The sequence below is a fragment of the Oreochromis aureus genome, linkage group 3 (assembly GCF_013358895.1).
Source record: "Oreochromis aureus strain Israel breed Guangdong linkage group 3, ZZ_aureus, whole genome shotgun sequence".
Lineage (NCBI taxonomy): Eukaryota > Metazoa > Chordata > Actinopteri > Cichliformes > Cichlidae > Oreochromis > Oreochromis aureus.
Window position 1 is genome coordinate 88,475,607 of NC_052944.1, and position 17,235 is coordinate 88,492,841.

Below are 17,235 nucleotides of genomic sequence, written 5' to 3' on the forward strand. Positions count from 1 at the left end.
CTGCTGGTTCGGGACCGGATGCTGCAGAACCTCCTTCCTGATGGAAGTAGTCTGAAGAGTTTATGGCTGGGGTGACTGGAGTCCTTGATGATCCTCCCCGCTTTCCTCAGGCACTAGACTAAAAGTCTCAAACACACAACAACAACATCACACTGACTCCACTCTGACATCACTGATCAATAATCAAAGAACACACAGATCAAACTGATTGATCAGCCATCAGAGGAGTCGGATCAATGGAGCTGCTTCTGTTCCTGATGTCCCCTGTTTGATCCTGGACCTCAACTCTCCCTGCAGAGGAGACACAAGACAGTCAGACAGGAACTAAGAAACAAACAAAGACAGAAATATTGAGCTAACAAACCTTTGACCCTAAGCTGCACTGTTTTGTATCTGATGACATCACATCTGTATGTCCCACTGTCTCTCTCTGTGGGACGTTTCAGGGTCAGACTGAGGTCTCCAGTTGTCAGCGGGTTGTTATTCATCTCTGTTCGGTCCCTGTAAACCTCGTCCTGTTCTCCAGCCTGGTCTGAAAACACGTGGACCTTCCTGTCATGAATGTCCCACCACACCACTTTAGCATCTGCAGGCAGGTCTTTCGTGGTTTGAAAGGGCAGCGGGACAGACTCCGCCCCCTCCTCCACCTGCACCTCACAGACTGAGAGGACAAACACAGCATGAGCTGTGAGGGAAAATTTCTCTTGGAGTTGACACTGTTTTTCTTCCCTCTAATATGAGATTAATAAAGCTTGGACTTTACTGCCTGTCCATGTCTCAGTGTTTTGTTCTGTTGTTCACAGCTGACAATTACGTGGATGCACAGGTGCTCTTCTGCTTATCATGCCTATGGTGTGTCACAAGGTTCAGTTTTGGAGACCCTTACTATTTCTGTTATATTTGTTTCCTCTTCACCAGATTTCATACACTTTGACATTACTTGTTACACAATGCAGATGGCAATCAGTTGTATATCTCTTTTTTTGAAGCCCCAAGATGTTTCCAAGTTAAAGATGTGGAATTGATGCTTAGACCATTAAAAGCAGGATTGCTGAGAATCTTCTCCAATTTAATAAAGAGAAAGCATAAACAGAGTAATGGAAATGATATTGTAAGTCCCTTTTCCACATTTCCTAATTTTTCCAATCAGAAACATTTTGTTGACTTTTGATGCTTTTAGTTTGGGTAAATCTGGTTCGCTTTTGCTTTTTTCCACTTAAGAAAGATTTCCAAGTAGAGTTTCTTTGTGTTGTGCGTCCTTGTCTAGATTGTTGTACAACCTCCCTGGGATGTCTGCAGATCAGCTTCAGAGTTCACTTTAAGATTGTGCTCTGACAGTTTCTCCTTCAGCTTCATGCTGATTGATTTCGATCGTCCTTCCATGATGGTTTCTCGCCTTCCTCCTCTTTCTTGGGTTTCTGCTGCCTGAGGTATTCACTGAGCACGCCGTCAGTTGGGGCCATCTTCATGATGTGTTCTTGGATGTTCGTTGTCTCATTCTGGACCATGGTGCTGACACTTACCAGTCCTCTGCCTCCTTCCTTCCACTTGGCGTACAGCCTCAAGATGCTGGACTTGGGGTGAAACCCTCCGTGCATGGTCAGGAGCTTCTTGGTCTTGATGTCAGTGGCTTCCATCTCCTCCTTTGACCAGCTTATTATCCCAGCATGGTACCTGATCACGGGCAGGGTGTAGGTGTTGATAGATGATCTTGTCCTTACCATTCAGCTAACTTCTCAGGACCTGCCTGACCCCCTGCAGGTACTTGGTGGTTGCAGCTTTCCTAGCGGCCTCTTCATGGTTCCCATTCGCCTGTGGGATCCCCAACTACTTGTACCTACTCTCTATGTCTGCAATGTTGCCCTCTGGTAGTTCAATCCCCTCAGTTCTGACTACCTTCCCTGTACTTGTTATCACCTGACTACATTTTTTGTCAGTTGGCCAAGTCTGTGAGTATTTGGCTGCTTCATGACATCCTCAAACCGGTGCCCGCTGCGATCAGCAATTTGTTTGAGCTCCTTGAGGTAGTTGGGAGGAGGACTGCTGCTGTCCTCTGTGGCGGCGTACTCACAGGCCAAAGCTGTGACGCGGAACACAAGGTCGGCAACAGTTTTAGAACAGTAAGTGTATGGCAGAAACGGCTCTAGAGTTGTAAAAGCAGTGGTATCTACAAACTCAGCGATCAGGTTTTTAAAGAAAGTACTCGCAGGATCAATTACGTAAAAATGACGGTTAAGATTACCATAAGTACGCAAGTAGTCAAGAATTTCGTCACCAGCTTTTGTGTTAGACACACCAGAGATCATCACAGACTGTGATATATTGATGCCGGAAAGTGCAACTGAATCCATTTTTGATTTTCAGCAAAAACAAAGTAATTAAGAAAAGAAAAACTGTATGTATGACCCCAAAATATTCACACACAAAGGCTCCTGGCTGGCTCGCCACTTGTAACGCGGTAAAGGACCAGGGCGTGTGACAGCAGCTTCATGGAAAATGAGCAATCAGAAGTAGTTTCGACTATGGAGCCTGAGTGTGTGAATAAAACACAGGAAACCAAAATAGAGGTCAAGAAATATATATATTATGTATGTTATGAGAAATCTATAGACAGATGTACAAAAAAATAAAAAAAATATATGCATATATATCACAAACAAGAATAATGTTGACAATACAAAACAGCTTATTAGGTTCCAAAAGGAGGTGGGATGAGGTTTAGTCCAGTATAAGATCAGTTTAGTTTCATTGACCTGTGATAGGTCATGTGGAAACAGTTCAGTTTAGTCCAAAGGTTCGCAAGTCCTACCGCAATGCAGCGGTGGTCGGGTGGCTCGCCATCCCGCGCTGATCAGGGCTGATCGCGGGGGGAAAAAAAAACCTGACCTAAACAAGGTCAAAAACATAAATTATCATTCACAGAAGAAAATGAAACAGCATTCTACTGCTGTGACAAAATAAATACATAAGTAAATCCATAAATAACAAAGTAAGTAATGCCATGTTTCATACAATCATCAATAAACCAAAAACCAAACAAATCATAACATATTATAGTCATCTCTTATAATGAATTTCATTCAAAATACTATTATAGAAAAACATTCTTATGGGTCCCATCAAAGTATATTAGCAATAAAGCTAATAAACATCCAAAGTTAATCAAATATTTACAAAACACATTTAATCACAGGTGTTGCGCAACAAGTTCAATAATCTAAATGGAATTTAACTCAATGCAAAAGTCTCATAGGCCGTTTTGGCATTTAATAAAAAAAAAGTAACAAAAAACATCCAAAACGGACAAAACTACAAAAATCAAATCACTCGTTCAACTCTTGATACGTTAATTCAACATTCGGCCATCGTGGAATAAACAAAAACAGCAACATTCAATAAATAAAACTAGTAATTGCACTTACTGTCACTAGCCTAGCATTAGCTTACCGGCGTTTTAGAATGCGCGACCGCGGCTCCGCATTTTCATTAATTGTGACCAAACAAAACAAACAAATAACTCACCGTTGAGTCGATTGTGAGGTGGTGTAAAGATGAATGAATCGGCCGGGTCATTGCACGCTGTCAACTAGTATGTAGTGTAAAATTTGTCAATATCTGACAAGTACGCCAACCACAGGAACAACAGCAGCCAGAGGAGCAGGGAACATGCAGCTGATTGACCCGGAACTTATACAGGGTTCATTCCCGCCACAATAAAGGGACTGGCGGAAGTGGGGTCAGAAGTTACCATGGTTACGCAAGGCCCAGACATGGACAGCTTGCTGGACTTCTTAGGCACCTTCTTGTAGCACCTTTCTGCACCTCCAATACTTGGCTAACCTCCCTCTGTGCTACCTTGATCTTGTGGGTAATTCTTTCTCTAATGGTTAAAATTGTATTTGTGAAGAAATTGATGAAGTCACCATTAACACTAAATGAATGGTTGTCTCAAGAGTGCTACAGTGCTGCAGAGAAACTTAGAGTATTTTTTAATTTTCTACAGTCAATGATGAATATTAAGATGTCCAAGGTTTACGGAGTTCCTTCTTATAGAGCCACAAACCAGGGTTTGATCCCCGGCGGGTGTGTCGCAGAGTGGGGAAAAGAGGTTTGAAACATGAGCAGACACCTCCTAACCATTGGCATTATGGGTAGTGTAGTAGGAGACACTCACCTGACATGAAATACTGCCGGAAATGAAAAAAAAAGACCTCCAGAAACCCCTAGAACAATCAGGAGAACCAGGAGACCCACTAAAACTTTGGACCAGGATGGAAATGGTTCTGTGGAGAAGCATAAAAAAAGATTTTTGACCTCTGACCTATATCTAGAAAACTGACCTCTGACCTCAACTTACAGCACTGACCTTTGACCTGCAGCATGACTTTCTGTGTCAGGATGTCTTTGTCCCTGTAGATGGTGCAGATGTATCTCCCACTGTCTCTCACTGTGGGGTGTTTCAGGGTCAGACTGAGGTCTCCAGTTCTCAGCAGGTCTTCATTCATCTTCGTTCGGTCTCTGTAAACTTCATCCTGAGTCATGAGGTCATCATTTCTGTTAGAATACTCATGGACTGTGATGAGTCCGAGGTCAGAGCGAGTCCACTCCACTGTGGTGCCCTCGGGCAGGTCAGGTTTTGTGTTGCAGGGCAGGATGACAGACTGTGACCCTTCCTCCACCTTCACCTCCACCTGCTGGTCTGAGAGGACAAGAAACCAAAACATAAACTGTAGAAGCAGCAGAAAAATGTTTTGTGTTGGGTGTTGTACAAAATGTCATCTAGTAATGTATGTACAGAAATGTGTGTGCTAAGCCTCTTTGAGATGAACACACACATCTGCACACAAGCTGAAGGACCTACATGAGTGTAATGTCACATTTTCCAGAGGCTGCAGCAGTTCTCTGCAGTCAGCTCCTGCTTTGTTGTTTGTGTTTCCACTGAGGTCACATCTGTGCTAAATGATGCTGCTGGTTTCATCAGTATTTTTTGAACACTTAACACTAGAATTACTGAGCCTTTTTTCCCTGGTGCAAGTCCCTACTACTAGATTTACTGGCGTGCGCAGATTTGCGTAAATTCCCCCCGACCTTAACACCTCTTGGCACCCCGCTGAGATTTTCACAGGTCGTCAGCTCCATTGTTCTCCTGCTTTTGTTGTGCAAACACACCCTCCCCCAACCCCTAACCATGAGAGATTCAAGTTTTTCCTTCCCTGCAAGGCTGCTTTCCTTCCTTACCTGCCTGCATGCCTGTCCATAAACATATATACACAGAGTTGTACATATATTTATATATTTATATAGCCACACCTTATATAATATGCATAAAGTCTAGTTATACACACAGACACATCTATATCATATATACACACACACGTATGTATGTATGTATGTATGTATATGTATATATATATATATATATATATATATATATATGTGTGTGTGTGTGTGTGTGTATATATGATATAGATGTATGTGTGTGTATAACTATGTATGTATATATAAAATGTTTGTATAGTGCACTTTCTATACCGTGCTCTGTCCACTTTTTTGCAATGACAATGCAGATTTTCCACTTGTGGGACAAATAAATGCAGATTTGCTGTGTGTGTGTGTGTGTGTGTGTGTGTGTGTGTGTGTGTGTGTGTGTGTGTGTGTGTGTGTGTGTGTTTGTGCAACATTGGCATTTGTTTACTTAGATCCAAGGCAGGCCAAACCTCTGTGTTACAACCTACATACAAAAGACAGACATTCACAATATATGGGTACATTAAGTCTGTTTTATTTCAAAGTCTTTCAAACTTTGAACGAACCTTGGTAGGGAACAGCAGTTCCTACCAAGCATTTCTTGCAGCTGGCAACAACGGTCGTGCATTCAGTATAGTTGTGACTTCCGCAAAAAAATGTGGTCAAAATCTCATGAGTAAGTTGAAGCATTTCTATCAGGCATTTCTGAAAGTTGTAACACAGAGGTTTGGCCTGCCTTGGATCTGAGCAACTCTGAGTGAGCAAATGCAAATGTGCCAGGCCTCAAGGACAATGGGTGGTTTGCACAACAAAAGCTGTAGGAGAAACAAGCTGACGACCTGTGAAAATCTCAGCAGGGGTGCTTAACACCTCGGGACTTGCACCAGAAAATAAAAAAGCCAGTAATTCTAGGGGGTATTGGGTTTAGGGAAGTTACGCAAATTTGCGCAGGATAGTAAACCTAGTGTTAAGGAAGTAATTTTCTTCAGTTTGACCTCTGAATGCAGTATTGCCTTTTGCCCTGTAATTACAGCAGGTGTTGGGTTTGTTGCTGACCTTTGACCTGCAGCTGGATGTCTCTGAGTTTTCGTTCTTTTCCTCCAGCACTGATGGAGCAGGTGTAGTTGCCGCTGTCAGTCTTTGTGGGTTTCCTCAGAGTGAGGCTGAAGTCTTTAATGATGAAAGCGTAACGATTCATTGATGTGCGTCTGCTGTAACGCTGGTTTTGTCCTCTAACATCGTCTCCTCCTTCTCGTCGTAGGTGGACTGAATTGGGATCCAGGTCACTGTGAGTCCACATCACTGTGGTGTCCTCAGGTATAAAACCTGAGAACAGACAGGGCAGCAGGACAGACCTTTCCCCCTCATTCACCTCCACCACCACAGCCAGAGCATGCTGGAAAACTGAGGACACACAAAGAGAAACTCAAATCAAATGTTTTGGGTTTGACCCAGAGTTTAAATGATGAATGAAAAGTAACATTTTATGCAGGATGTATGCATGTGTAAGATAATTTTATGTGTTCTCAGACTGTTTCCTATCTGTGTGTGGATTGAAGCATGGGCTTGTGAGTCCTCAAACATAGCACACACATCGCTGCACACATTTGCACATCTTAGTTTACGCTTGGGATCATATCATCTACATTTGAACCCTTTTGAGGCAAATTTCTGAGCTGCCGAGTCACCACACAGCAGAGCAGGGAGGAGAAGATGTGTTTGCACAAACATGTCTTCTTTCTAATGAAGAACAGCAACATCCTGAACCTACAATTAAAGTATCGATCAGATAGAAATACCAGCAATCGCATTGATATTATCGATACCTGTATCAGTCCACCTACATGCACTTTCAACCAGCAAACAAACCCTCATAAATGTCTGTCTTTAAATGTTATTAGGTAACAATACGTCACCTGCATTTTCTTGGACTAAATGCCGCAACGAATTTTTGAAGTGATCAACAAGCCACAATGAGCTACTCATTAAATGGCATTTTTTAATTCCTTGTTATTTATAGTACTAAATTGTTTTCATTCTAAACTCAACACATGGTCTGCTCTGCTAATATGGAGGAACTACACTGGGAGCAAACAAGAGTGGGGCAACAGAAAGAGCCACTCATACAGGATGTTTCCATACGGTGGAATTCAATGCTGGATATGGTTTCTCGTCTACTAAAAAGTCAAGAGGCTGTTTTTGCTGCTTTAGACAAACTAAAGCACAAGCTAGTCATTTTAACTCCATCAGAGCTGGTAAAACTCCAAAAGCTGGCACTTTATTTTGAAATTTTTATTATTATTATTTAAAGACAATACCAATGAAAATGTACTTAAAAATCAATGACTGAGTCTAAAAATAAACTGCTATTTTAAGTACTTTAAGTCTGCCCAATTTTGGCCAGAGATAGTATTTTTGTTTCTGTGTTTTGAATTGAAATGCAGTTTAAATGCTTTTTTCCCCCATAAATTAAAAGAGCATGAGTTTGCAATATTCATGTCCATGTCTATTATTTGATTCTGTTGCCCACTAAAACCCTTTTAAATGAAATAAAAAACATTTCTGCTTTGGGGCAGATTTTCTTGTGTGATTAAATGCGATTAATCAGTATTAAGTAATTACAACGCCTCTAATTAATTAGATTTAGTTTTTAATCGAGTCCCACCCCTAAAAATAAATTATGATGTCAAACGTAATAAATTACTGTGAATGTCTCTTGATGCAGGTTATTGAGCTTTGAGCTTCCTGGGAAAACTAGTTTTGACGCACATGATTAAATCACCTTCAAAAAAACAAACAAAAAGCACACCAAAATATCTACTCTGTAAAACAAACAAAGAAAGAGAAAGATCTCTCAGGATACTTTTCAAAGTTCAAAGCTGCAGCCATATTCATTGCTTCAAGCACTTGACTAACTTCCCAGCTTTTCCAGCTGCAACAGCAGAAGATTCTGTCATCTGTCTTTGCCTTCACCAAAACAACCATGGCAATGTCCTACATGCCTAACCGAGGGAAGAATGTGGTTCTTTTAAACACAAACCACAAGGAACCAGCAGCCAGTGATGGGGAAAAGAGGAAGCCTGTAGCAATCCTGGACTACAATAAGTGCAAAGATGGCGTGGATAACCTAGACAGGGTTGTTGCCACCTACTGTGGCCGCTGACTGTCTTCTACAATGTCCTGGATGTCTCACCATACAATACCTTTGTCCTGTGCAGTGCATCTGGAGTGGGAGTCCACTAAGATCTACCAATGAAGGGTGTTCCTGGAAGGGCTGGGTCACATGCTGGTGACTCCAGCAATTGCAAGATGGCCTTGTACCCCAGACACAAAAGCTGCTATTGTTGCTGGGATACAGCAGTCTGAATCAGAGAATGACCCACAGCCCATCGAAAAAAATGAGGAAATGGTGTGAGCTGTACGCCCACAGAAGAACGGCAACCACTTGTTCCAGCTGTGGAAATTGTGTCTGCAAAAACCACTTTACTGTGGTTTGAACATCCTGCTGCCCTTCAGCACAAACACACACAGAGCATTTTGTACCAAAAAGCAATAAAACGGCACTGACTGACCAAGTGGGAGTTTGAATAATTCCCAAAAAAAGACAAAGGAATAATGCAAAAAAAAAAAAAAAAAAAAAATCATTGTTATTGTTACTGGTACACAAAAATAACGCCATAGTTTTCCAGTTTGTTTTTTTGTACTACTTGAACAGTAAAGTGACCCTCCAATGAGATGACAGTGCCAGCAGTGGCCCACAGAGTTTGACACCCCTGTATAGAGGTTCATGTACTATGTTAAGTTCCATGTTCAGTGTGGATTAATGACCTCTAGTGGACATTTGAACATTCTGCACAAAATAATTTAAAATAAATGTAGATAAATACAGTACAGTGTCAAAAACAGTGTAAAAGGAGAGTGTATATTAAAGCACTCATTAGTCATGTGACTGTGCAGGCAGATGTCACTGGCTGGAGGGAGCAAAAAGTTGTGTAGGAATAAACAGCAAAAGAACGATGACTGATCTGCAGCTGCATTAAATATCTGCTTGTAGTCATATTCAGTACTGACTCTGATGGCTGTTTAGCTCTTGTGTTCGAACGAATCCATTAATAATTTTCTTTTGTGTAGTCTGTTATAAATATCCATAAAAATATATATTTTAAAGACGGGCAGGAAAACAGATCAGAGTCACAAAGTAAGCTCCAATGTGCATCCAAATGCAGATCAAAAGACCACAAGCAAAGTGAGTTTTGTTTAAAGTGGACATGAAACACTACAGTACATGTATTAAGCCAACAAGTGCTCAGCATCTCTGGGAACTCCTTGAAGACTGTTGGAAAATCATTTCAGGTGACGACCTCATGAAGCTCATCGAGAGAATGCCAAGAGTGTGCAAAGCAGTAATCAAAGCAAAGGGCAGCTATTTTAAAGAATCTAAAATACAAAACATGTTTTGAGTTATTTCATACTTTGTTCACTACATAATTCCATGTGTACAGTCAGTGGCGGTCCTAGCCTGTTTGGCACCCTGGGCGAACACTCCCTCTGCCCCCCCGCCCCTGCCACACACACACACATAAAACATATTACTTGGTTATTAGATGCTGCTCCAGCCAGCCAGAGAATCCCCCGCCGCCCCGCGCCATCATCCCTGTGCCGCAAGCAGCAGGCGCACCTCACAAACGGAGGGCGCCCTTACTCCCAGCAAATGGGCGATAGAAAACCGATCGGTGCCTACGACTGTTAATTGAGTTTTGGAGGTATTCATGCAGGCACGGCTCTCTGTAGGTCCCAAACAGAATTTCAGTTGTGCTGAGGTCTGGACTGTCACTGAACCTTTGCTGTGTCTATATTCTTCTTCATTTCCAATCTTCAAATTGTTTTGAGATGGCCTTATAACCCTTCCCTGATTGATGGGTAGCAATAAATGCTTCTCTGCACTTACTGCTGGTGTCTTTCCTGTCCTGGCAGCTTTTAAAATCATAATTATATCTGGATGAACTGTTGTGACAAACACATTTTACATTTTCTTTTAACTTCTATTTGTGTTATTTCAGTTATTACATTATATGTGGTATACAGAATGACAGTGTCTATGGCAGGATAGGCAGGGGGGAAAGCAAGTGGGAGAAAAGAGAAGAAGATGTAATTGAAGACCATAGTACAAATAGAAATCCACAATGTGTCACCAACTGCTGGACCTGTAAGAAAAGCGAAAACATCACCTGGAACACAACAATTTGCAAATGTACAGATACATAAATCAACAATCTTCTTGTGGGATGTTTGTGTGTGTGTGAGAGAGTGTGTTTGTGTCTTTGTCACAAATGTACTTCAAAAGTATCCCCCCCCCCCAGAGGCCATCCACCTCAGTGAGAACCGAGAACAGGGTCCTGGGGCTCCAGGTGCCCAAGAAGTACCTGATAACTGGTAGAGACCCCCCCCATGATGTTGTCCATTCCAGACCACCAAGCGAGCCTGTCAATGATCACGTCAGCATTTTGTTAGCACACGCCTGTAGTTACTATGAAATCAGTAAAGGTGCATTCAGTTTTTCACACACTGGTTTACTTTATCAGCTGCACTGTATTTAATACGGTGAAGTTCTGGCAATCACAGCTGCTGGTGTTAACTGTATAACTGTTCAAGAACTGCTGAGTGAAACACTATTTTAGATCTTACTGAGCATTTAACAGGTGTCTGTGTGATGCACCCATACATTTTCTGGATTCAGTTTGATAACCAAGCTTGAAATCTTAGTACTCAACCCTCTCAAATCATGCCACACATGCTGTAAAATGATATATGTCCTCAGGTATGCGTGTTGACTCAGCAGGGATCGTTTGTATGTGCGAAATGTGGAGCGTAATAATTTAAATGTGAGAGAATATCTCTAAGAGAATATCTCTAAGACTTCCTGCAATATATTCAGTTTATCCTGAAATGTCACCTGCTTAATATTATATTCTGTTTTCCATAGAGTGATGTTAAAGCTGGTTAAATGACTAACACTCAGTAATGTCTTGGATCCCCAGTCCCCCCTTAATGGCTGTTTTGAAGGTTGTCCACTTCTTAAATCTAACTTTTATGAAGCTGCAGGAATCCTGCTTTTATCCAAAACAGTGCAACCTTCAAGGTGAGGTCAGAGGTGAAGCCAAATGCAGACCAAATGAAAAGCCAAAACAAAAAAGTGAGCTTAATTTAAGAATTGATCGTTACATAAAAGCTATCCAAATAGCACAGGCTGCCAAAGGAAATTAGTCAGGGAGAAATAGGAAGCATAACAGACTAAAGGACAAAGAGGAAGACTGCTTATGTACTGAAGACAGCAGGGGAAAGAGGGGCAGGTGAAAGTAGTCAATACAGTTAGACAGGAAGTCATTCAATCCTAAATAAGCCAATTTTTCTAACATATTCAGCCTGGATTTGAATAAATATGCTATGGTCCAAAGTTTGAACATTTGTAATGAATGTTGTGAAATTATACAGGATGGGCCATTTATATGGATACACTGTAATAAAATGGGAATGGTTGGTGATATTAACGTCCTGTTTGTGGCACATTAGTATATGTGAGGGGGCAAACTCCTCAAGATGGGTGGTGACCATGGTAGTCATTTAGAAGTCGGCCATCTTGAATACAACTTTTGTTTTTTTCAATAGGAAGAGGGTCATGTGACACATCAAACTTATTGGTAATGTCACAAGAAAAACAATGGTGTGCTTGGTTTCAACCATCTGTCCTCTGTCCAAAATGTGAACATTGGCATCCTCATAAGAGTGACCTTTGACCTTTAGATGCAGATGGACAGCTGAGTCTTGTCCTGTCGAGGTGGCTCTTCTATGTTGTGCCATGCGTTTATGAAGTGGCTGTTTGGTCTATTGTCTATTGTTTGATCTATGAACTCTATTGAGAACTTTTCCCCAACTCAGCCAACGGACCTCTGACTTGGCTGATTGGGACCCACACCCAGTTTCACACCTTGGCTCAGGCGATTAGAGGATCATCAGGGGGTCCTTTTGTCCCTCTGTGGGGGGGGAAACTCCCACTAGGTTTAAATCTGGGACTCCCCACCATTTGACCTTAGAACTGAAGAAGTTTCTCAGATGAGAGGTGAAACGTCTTCAAGCAACTTAAAGAAGTCCAGACGCTTTTCTTTGCAAGCTCCTTTGATTTAAACTTTTAGTTCAGATAAAATTTATGGTTTGCGTCATGGTGATCACTACATGCTCCATTTTTAGGACTTCACCACACAGCGTTTCCTGCTGTATGATGCAGTGATATGCTGTTAACTCACCGGTAAAGTTCTCCTGCATCTGTACTTGCATCCTGCAAACAAGTCCACTTTTTTCACCACACAACACCGACGCTCCATCTCTGTAAGCCCAACAAGTTTGTCCCAGGGCAGTTTCATCGCGGTTACACTTTGACATACGTTTCTCTTCAGGCTCACATTTGCCAAAATCTGCATTTTGTCTGGACACAAGACGTCGCACACTGTTACGTTCCCCTGAGTGGTCTAGGCAGTGAGGGGAAGTAACAAAAAGTATCCAGGTCAGAAAAAGGAGTCAAAAAAGGGTTAAATTAAAGAGTTTTATTAAAGTAGCTTAACTAAAAGAGACGGACAAGCCGCTATCACCATTTAAAGAAAAACAAAACTCAGGCGTTGGTCAATAACGTACAAAGTAAGTCAAAACGAGAGCAGCTCACTAGCTGAAAACACAGACACGCAGCTCACTAGCTGAAAACCACAAAAACACAGCTCACTAGCTGCAAACACCACAAACACTCAGCTCACAAGCTGTAACCACACTAATGGCACTCTGGCCCAGAGCTCACCTTTCCCTGGGCTTAAATACTCTTAATTACTGACGAGAGTCAGCTGCACAAAAGAAAGAAGGTGGCACCTCAGGCAGATGGGAGATTGTAGGACACACCCACACAGGTACCTTCAGGATGAGGCCCTGCTAGGGCCGTAACACCCCCTCCCATAAATACAAACCCATGGTTTGTCAAATTACGATAACCAAAATGATTACGATAACCAAAACAATAAAGTCCATAACCGTTGCACCACCAAAACTGTAGGCTTTCCACCTACCAAACCCCATAGGAACAGTTAGGCATTTCCTGCGGAAGCTGCCAACCCCATCTCAGTGGGTTCACAACATTGCCAGAGAGTGGCCCCAGACCCTCGAAACAGTGTCCCATGTGATAGCCAGGGCTTTGGACCATCACATGTGGAGAACCCAGCAGGCAGCTAGCAGGCTTTACTGAAACACAGACATGTTTGTTAGCAAGGGGTGCAGGTCTGAGTGGTGGTTTTATACAAGATCTGTCCACCTGCAGGTCATTTTGAGGAACTGGGACATTGTCAACCAGCAGCAGCTCAGGGCTAGTTGACCCCTTACACTGACCACAGGAGCCCCGTAAACAACTATGCCCCAAGTGTGGTCCTTTGCTGGGCCTGAAAACCTTGTCAGTTTGAGAACCACGACTGACTGCTTTAAAATCAGGCCTTCCTCCCTTTGGATGCACTTTCCACTTAAGTGCCAGTTTCACACAATCAGCAACCACATGGCCAGGCTTGTGGCAGAAGAAACAGTTTTGCTTTGGAACTCGAAACCACCACTTCTTCAGCCTTTCTAGCTGGCTCACTCCTAGCTCTCCAAGGTGTATTATGGTGAGAAAGGATGTCACATTCTACAGCATTTGTTTTATGAGTTAGGGTAAACTCATCTGCCAGTGCGGCAGCCTGCTGTAAAGTGAGAGCCCTTTGTTCACTTAAATAAAGGGCAATATACTCAGGCACCGCGTTCTTGAAATCCTCCACCAGCACAAGCTCACGTAACGACCCCATATTGTTAACCTGGCTTGCAGAGCACCACCTATCAAAGAGCTTTGCCTTTTCCCTTGCAAAGTCAAGGTAGGACTGACCCTGTGCCAACTCCAAACCTCGAAAATGCTGTCTGTAGGCTTCAGGTACAAGCTCATAGCCTTGAAGGACAGCACTTTTAATTTTCTCATAAGCTAGGCAGTTGTCGCCAGGCAGTTGTCGCCAGACAGATTAGAACAAGCTTCCTGAGCCTTACCTGTAACTTTACACAGCAACATCACCCCCCAGACGTCTTGAGGCCACTGCAGTGCAGTTGCTATGCGTTCGAATACACTGAAAAAGCTTTGAACACTGGATTCACAGAAGACTGGAACCAGGTGGATGTTATTGCTCACAAACGAGCTTCTAGACACCTGTGCACTAATATTTGTGTCATCCATTTTGGGGGCGGAGAAGGCTTAGCAAACACACCCTAATTAAGACACCACCACACACCTGTGCCAATTCTCTCACAGGCTAGCCAACAATTAATGGTAACCGAACAACTTACTCTTCTTGACCAACTTACCTTTTGCTGCACACATTAACAAATACAACTTACCCAGTTCCTAAGCACAACAAACTTAACCTACCTATCTTCTGGAGCGTGCTGGGCTCGAGGCAACTTGAAAGGCAAAGCTTCAGCGACCGGAGCCCTGAATTGCCTACCCCTAACAGGGAACTAATCCCCACCCAGGATTACTCCAAAAATAAGAAAGGCAAAACAATAAAAGAGTGCCCGAAAGAAGAACTTAATAAGCTCAGCTGGACACTCACCTAACTTAACTGGGTAGTTGGGGAAGTCGTGAATCTCTAAAGGTGACAAAGCAAGATAATCAAAATCAAATCCAACTTGAAACTCCCTTTTCAAAGATCCCGGACGAGCCCCCACTTGTTACGTTCCCCTGAGGGGTCTAGGCGGTGAGGGGAAGTAACAAAAAGTATCCAGGTCAGAAAAAGGAGTCAAGAAGGCAAAATGGTTAATTCGAAGAGTTTTATTAAAGTTTGTATTGAAACTAACTAAAAGAGACGGACAAGCCGCTATCACCATTTAAAGAAAACAAACAAAACTCAGGCGTTGGTCAATAACGTACAAAGTAAGTCAAAACGAGAGCAGCTCACTAGCTGAAAACCACAGGCACACAGCTCACTAGCTGCGAAAACCACAGGCACACAGCTCACTAGCTGCGAAAACCACAGGCACACAGCTCACTAGCTGCGAAAACCACAGGCACACAGCTCACTAGCTGCGAAAACCACAGGCACACAGCTCACTAGCTGTAACCACACTAATGGCACTCTGGCCCAGAGCTCACCTTTCCCTGGGCTTAAATACTTTTAATTACTGATGAGAGTCAGCTGTGTAAAGGAGAAAAGGTGGCACCTCAGGCAAAAGCAATTGAAAGACACTCCCACACAGGCACCTTCAGGAGGAGGCCCTGCTAGGGCCGTAACACACACCATATTCATGCAGCTTTTCAGAGTGGTACCGGGCTGATTTGGCTTTCTCCTCTGCTACAATAAAACGTGCTTTCACAACAGCTTCACTTTGTGATTTTGCTCTGGTGACTACTTTCTGTAGTTTCTGCTCTGCATTCAGGTTTTTCAGCTTATCCTGACGTTTTGTCTCATAGTGCCGTCTTAAATTAAATTCTTTAATTACAGCCACATTAGCTCCACTAATAAGACACACGGGTTTACCAGCAATGTTTGTAAACAATCAGTCTCCCACCGGTGCTGAAAGGCTCTGTTTTCAGAAATCATCTTTTCTCTTCTCCATTGTGAGGTGCTAGCTAACACACGTTGGACTTGATTGACGCGGGAATGTTCCCAGTTAGCCTAGCATTCAGCAAGGAGGCTGCAGCGCTGCATTATGGGATCTGTAGTTTGTGTGTTATTAGCGCCTCATATTGCCGGGCCATGCATAACAATAATAATAAATCTATATAAAATGATCTCGCGGGCCAGATATAAATGTCAGCCGGGCCAGATGTGGCCCGCAGGCCTTGAGTTTGACACATTGATATTTGATCTATTTATAGTCGACCAGGTGACAACAACAACGTCGAGAAAACGTCTATTTATAGTTGACGATCATTCGGCTCCGGTCACCATCAAAACCATCGATTTGTAGTTGAGCATTAAATTGCATTGCAACTGATCGGGTATAAAGTACCAGAGAAAGTAGATTTATTGTTCATTTGTTATCAATGACTTGGTCTAGTTCACCAGCTTTAAAAATCGTGTCTACGTGCAATTTATGTATAGTTGACCGGAAATTAAAGCAGCGATCACTTGGACTATTCCGCAGCACCCCTCTCACATTGGTACATCCCCCCAGGTATTCATTGTCTTCTACAGTAGAGCGGGACATTTGATTTACTCTCAGCAGAATTGACCGGAGAAGGCATCAGTTCATGCACTGCACTGGCCTGCACCACGATTAGTATAAGGTAAGAATGAATGATTTTTTTTCCCTACTCGTTATTTCCATGTTTGCATTTGAATAACAGTAAAATACTCGTTAATGTTGTACATTAAAGAGTTTTTTTTTACTGTTATTTACGTTGCTCCCACAAAATGTGGGAGCCCGAAATTGTGTCTACTTCTTACAATCCGGCAACAAATAAACTGCACTGCGAACAAAGTATATCAACAAAGAAAACATTTTTGTTTCATAATTTCTTCGTTATATTCCCTTACAAAGCTAGCTTTAACGCTCGAGGTTTCCTTTGTTCTTGCCGTCAAGCCTCGGCGCTGACCCAGACTTTCGCTCTGTAGTTGCTTAGTACTACAAAAATTCTAAATCTGTGATATATGATTGATAAACGTAAAGTTAACTGTATAAACGTGTTCAATGACTTTGTTACTTTTGATGATTGGAGAGCACTCGCTTCAATTCGCACACAAAAACTTTAGACTCAGTTTGAATGCTCACGCAGCATGCCCACGTGACTGTACGCTGCACGCGCATACGACTTTCCGTTGTGCCTTGAATAATGAATAAGGGTACGTCCACACGCACCAGCGTATTTTTGAAACCGCTGATTTTTCTATGCGTTTGCACCTTTTGTCCACACGTAATGTATGTCTGGCCGTCAGGGCCGGC

At 42.6% G+C, this 17,235-nt stretch overlaps 1 long non-coding RNA gene across 1 annotated transcript; it reads right to left on the bottom strand.

Annotated features, from left to right (window-relative positions):
* Nucleotides 1-241: 241 nt before the first annotated feature.
* LOC120438450 lies at nucleotides 242-3,839 on the bottom strand. The gene is made up of 3 exons (XR_005611919.1): nucleotides 3,523-3,839; nucleotides 365-2,886; nucleotides 242-291 (listed from the first exon to the last, which is right to left on the bottom strand). It is a non-coding gene; the product is annotated as an uncharacterized LOC120438450 (long non-coding RNA).
* Between the last annotated feature and the right edge of the window lie 13,396 nt (nucleotides 3,840-17,235).